Source organism: Spodoptera frugiperda, chromosome 17, assembly GCF_023101765.2.
Source record: "Spodoptera frugiperda isolate SF20-4 chromosome 17, AGI-APGP_CSIRO_Sfru_2.0, whole genome shotgun sequence".
NCBI lineage: Eukaryota > Metazoa > Arthropoda > Insecta > Lepidoptera > Noctuidae > Spodoptera > Spodoptera frugiperda.
Window position 1 is genome coordinate 4,792,015 of NC_064228.1, and position 6,000 is coordinate 4,798,014.

Below are 6,000 nucleotides of genomic sequence, written 5' to 3' on the forward strand. Positions count from 1 at the left end.
TGCTAAAACGACTGCATTATTTTTGAGATCGAAAAATCAGCCATCCTTGAGCAAGGTGAAAGGGAATGTCTGACTCTTACTGCCTAAAAACCACTCCGTCCCTACTCCTGCTTTTTGAACCGGAGCTCCGGTAACCTGCTAGGTAGTCCGCGGATCCGGGAAAAAGAATTGGTATATATTTTATGGACGCGCAAACGAGCAGACAGATCACATGTTGGTAAGTATGGGATTCGTTAATCGTAAAAACTTAATACCAGTTTATGAAGAGGTTTCCGAGCTGCGGGCAACGTAACAGGTTACTGGGTCTCTGGCTCAAAAGAAGAGAAGGAACGGTCTCGCGTCACCCACGGCGGGAGCAGACATTGGATGATTTTCTCCCTTAAAAAAAAGCTTATGAAGAATCGCCTCGTCTTTTATCACCGAAGGAGTAGACAGAGGTGCACATTATAGCACGTAGTGCCACTGTACAATTTACACCCACTTTTCACAATTTTATTTATGTAGTAAGTCCGTTAAGAAGAAGTCGAGTAAAAGTGGATGTACCATAATTGAACTTACCTTTTCCATCCAGTAATGATATAAAATGCCATTTTAATAAGGCTAAGGCTTTACTTAAGAGTAAAGTAGGTAGGGAATCGCTACGTGGGTATAAATACGATGAAATTATAAATTTAAACCTTTGATTGAACTGTTTTTTTTTCCTTTAAATAGTGATCAGTGTTTGAAATCTAAAATAATTAGGGATTGACTGCCTCGATGTCTTGATTGAGTTGCTATAAGCGTGACTGCCAAGCTCAATTATTATTGAGTTGTTTTCAAATGTTCTCTGTAGTAGCATAGATGAATAATGCTAAGACAATGAAGATTTTATTCCCGATTCATAGGTTTACACACTCGTTTTTTCTGGCTAGAGATTTTTGATGATAAACTTTTATGAGGCTGCTTTTCCACCAAAGATATGCTATGGCACGTTGCTGTGAATGCGTTTGGCTCATACCACCGCTCGGCCACCAGTCATATTCATTGGTACGTATGGCATAGCACTGGTGAAAACAGACTCAGCTAGGCTTAGCTGAGTCTGTTGAAAAACATAGCTATGTTTTTTATATAGAAAAATGCGTGCTATGGATGGTTTCCCAACTATCGCATACTCGAGCTACGCATCTTTCTTGCACCGTTACACAGCTAAGTATCAGTGGAAACGGTCACATAGTTTCACAGCTTAGCTACACATCTCTGGTGGAAAAGCAGTCTTAGACTTTTATACGAAATCTGTTTTAACAACAATATTTTTGACAAACTTTGAACGAAACATCCTTGACATTTTGTTACACATACTCGTACAAGCCAAATATAATAAAACACAAACAATAATAAGTATAAATAAAACAAAACAATAAACATTAAAATAAAGCCAAATTCGTAGACTTAAATAATTAATTATGTTTTGTGGAACAGTAGCGAATTGTATGACTTTCGCGTTGTGAAGTTACACAATTTCAGTATAATATTACAATACAAATGAGTTTCAGGTATGTAATATTCACTTCGCATTTAATTGGCTATTGGTTCGACTTATTGTGGAATTTTTGGTTATACGAGTAATATACCTTTTGTTTTTATTGTTATTATTTGCTGAAAAGTATATTTATGTGTGGGAGAGCCATGCTTTGGTGCGAATGGGCCGGCTCGATCGGAGTGATACTACAGTTTCACAGAAAACTCAAGTGAAACAATGCTTGCGTTGTGTTTCTACGTTAGTAAAGGTACTGGAGGCCAAATTATTCCTAATCTCCCATCATCCCCAAATTACCAACAAACCTTAAAATTAATAATCGCCAAAAGGCCGGCAACGCACTTGTAACGCTTTAGGTGTTTTAGGAGTCCATGGACGGCACCAATTGCTTACCATCAGGTGATTCACCTGATAGTTTACCGGGAATCGTTTATCGGGAATGGGGGTAATTGGGCCTCCGGTAACCTCACTCACATAACGCAAACGTTGTTTCACGTCTGTTTTCTGTGAGACCGTGGTATTACTCCGGTCGAGCCGGCCCATTCGTGTCGAAGCATGGCTCTCCCACACTTAAAATCACCATCTACTACTAGTTAACACCTACCTCCATGAATATCAAAACAAAATTATATTCAAGCCTTTAAAACCTGAAAACCGCACACTGAAAATAATTACAGGAAAAACTGTTCGACCTAAATTCACATTGCAGCCTTAATTTTCATGTTCGTTAAACCTGAAAGTATTTTATGCTGACGTTTCAAAACGATTCGGTTCTCATACTCGTATGAAACGTTTTGATGAGTATCTGATTTGTATGCCGTTTTTAGATACCGTACTTTTGCTGATCTGGGTTTTTAAATTGAGTTTTAATTTTATGGTAAGTGTTGGAAAGTCATGCTTCGGCACGAATGGGCCGGCTCCACCGGAGTGATACTACGGCCTCATGGAAAACCGACGTGAAACAACGCTTGCGTTGTGTTTCGTTGTGTGAGTGAGGTTACCCGAGATCCAATATCCCACCTTCCCAATCTTTCTAATCCCCGATTCCCCAACATTCTAACCCTCAAAAGGTCAGAAAATCAGTTGTAACGCCTCTGGTGTCCATGGGCGGCAGCATTGCTTACTATCAGATCCGTCCGCTATAAAACACTTCAACTTAAAACACTTTTTCAATCCTTGTAACATAAAAACCAAATTTTTATATGTACCTACATAGATGTCCAAAAAACAACGTCACGTTTTCATCAGCCTCTCACTAACATTTCAATACTAAAATCAAAATCCAAAAATGTTTTTGAACACTGAGGTACAGTTGTGAACAAAAGTCACGTCGATCCTGTGTAACGTGTTTTGAATGTGATTGTACACACAGTTACTCTTAGCTATACATTACCAGTTTATCTTGGTCTCGCTTTCTATGTTCTGTTCATACATTCGACGGTCAGTTTATAATGGTTCTGCGTAGCTGTATGTAACTATGCGAACTAGACAGGGTGTCAGCCATGACAGTTGATTTTACTCATTCCGAAAGAGATTTTCATTCGATTTTTGATGCAAGATATTGAATTATTAGTTTTTGTGTGAAGTGAAGTTACGTCTGGTGTGAGAATTATGTTATTTTGACGACTACAGAAAAGGAGAGAGGCATGCAGGTATTTAGTTCCAATGATATTGATATTTTTTAAGATATTAAGGATAAAAGATCTTGAGGAAGTCCTACCAGTTTGAAACTTATCATAGTTGACAGGAATAAAATGAATGAGAAAAAAAAACAAATATTAGAAAAAGGAAAAAGTTATAAGAAATCCTAAGTGATTTTATGACTTGTAAAAATAAATATCTTCTATTTATATCAAGTAAGACTCATGTGACGTCACTAGAGCAAAGTGGGAATTTCAATCATGAAGCAAGAACAAACAAGATAATATGATTGTGCACTGTGACAAAGAAATTCGGCCCTGTCCAATAAAATTAAATATAAGTAAAGCGGTGTACACTAAAATGTAAACAAAGCAACGAGTTTGTAGTAAGGATGGGATTGCATTTTGGAAAATAAAGAGTGGCATGATTTGCAAATCATCATAGGAAATTCAGTTATGACATTAACTTTTTGTATTTGTTTCGAGTTTTTTATTGTACCTCTAATAATTCCTTCAGAGATTAACAAAATTGGACATTATTCTATGTTTATGTCTCCTTAAACACTTTTAAACAACTCTAAAACAGTACAATACTACAAACCTATAATTGTACACCATATCCATCAAGTTTTACACATTCATACCCATGTGTAGTACATTTCTAGTGCACAAGCTTATTGTTGACGCTACAATAGTACTAGTATCGGCCGACTCACAATGCCTATTGTTCACATTGTAAAAGACGGACTAGATAATTCAATGGTACCTACATCGTCGATAGAAAAATTATATGACTGCATTGTTTTATGGGAGAAATGCACCCTAAAGGGAGAACATCATCTAATGACTTCTCTCACCAGGGCGTGGCGAGAGGGAGTCTGACTCTTACTGACTAAAATCCACCCTGTTCCTACTCCTGCTTTTCGAGCCAGAGCGCCAGAAAACCCGCTAGGTAGTTCGCAGCTCCGGGAGATATGCACCCTAATATTACAGGATTAAATGCCATAGTAATTTTGTCCGTATAACCTAAGTTTCTGCTAGCGGCTTCGCCCGTATTCTTGTAGGTAGTCAAAGTCAAAGTACTTATATTTATTCAAACTAAACTTTGACTGGTCAACCGGCTACCACGCAACGTTTAGCGGTTTCGATTCCCGCACAGAGCAATTCTTTGTGTGATGCATAAATGGTGCGGTATTTCGGAGTCTTAAGCTACACTTTGTCCTAATTTTAGACTCTGTACTACAGCTGAAATTGAAAATTTAGAGTATTTCTAGAAAAGGCCTTTTAAAGTCATGATTTCAGACGTCCAGGAATTCCAACACACCCTTTTACTTAATCACTGAAAATAACTGAAAAGTCTAATGAAAAATTCCGATGTTAGGAAAATGCTGCTTTGAACTAAAACTAAAGTAATAGTTAACAGAAATTTATGTTAAACAATTTATTAAACGGTTAAATTAAATGTAATTATCCAGTTAACGCGGCATCACAATCTCTTCAGTACTTCGTCAGTTCTCATTGAATTTAATTAAAATACCTTTTGTTATAATTCAGAGCTTTTATTATTACGAAATGAAATTTCTTTGTTAAGCCTGTTTATCGAGATTTGTCCCTACTTAATGGTTTTGCAAAGACATTACGTAACTCTACATTATACTTACTTGTTTTGCAAACGGCTTAGGTAATTGTTACGTCATTTTGTTTTTTGTTTCACATACCTATAATCACGTTGTAACTGTGCTTTTCCACCTTTTGCTTTTTATTTTATATGGAAAGATGCTATGGATGACTTCCTTACTATCGATACATCGCATATTCGAGCATCTTTGCGGCGGCGCATCTTCATAGCACATGTTCCTCGCACAGCAGCTACATATCACATATCATAGCTGAGTATCAGTGGAAACGGTCACATGCTTTCGAAGTTTACAGGTCAGATAGGGAACATCCTTTTTTAAAGTCGGTTAAAAACTCAACACAACGTGTTCATGTTCAATTCTTGCACGGTGCAACTGTATGTCATGTGTATGTAAAATTATATCTTTGTAAACGCACCCACGACTAAGAAAAAATCGTAGTCTAGAGCAACGATTTTTAAAAATACAATAAAGTACAGTGCTGGACTATGAGTCCCCTCTATTTCTAAAATAGTCTTTACGCTTGTCATGTGGATTATAAGTCACTATTTTAACTGCTCAAGTTTATTACAGCGCTGTTGCCTAGTCTTAATCTAGTCCTCCCTCAACCAGCTCTAACTATACCCACGCGAAGAATACAGATGACAAAACCTATTCTCCATCTACACAGAAAACACGTCTCCAGTTCCAAATGAACTATCCAGCTTGGTGCTTAACGAGTGAAAGTGAGTCATAGTATTTGCATAGTCTAGTCTAGGCTTAATTGGATCGCGAGAGTAACACGCCGGTCCTTAGAGCTTACTGTACCTAGCGCCATGTACTTTGTAGGGTTGGCTGATGAAAACTATAGAGGGAAAACTAATTTTAAGGATGTATAGGAGGTGTACGTGTATTGTGATTTTTGTAGGTAATTTTGTTTTGTGAGTAAATGCATTGTAATAAGGATTAAAGTAGAATAAGTTATAGAATTTGTATTACAACATGTAACAAAGGTAAAAAAAAGTATGAAATTGATACTAATTATCCACAAATTAACACAAAACATATCAACAGCCTATAAGTGGCTACTGCTGACCAAAGGTCTCTTCTCTTAAGAAGAAAGTTTGAGCATTAATCACCACTCTTGCTCAATGCGGGTTGGACAAACAGTTTTTTTTTAAATGTGATTTCGCTGTACGTTATTGTATGGTATATTTATGTTGTATAT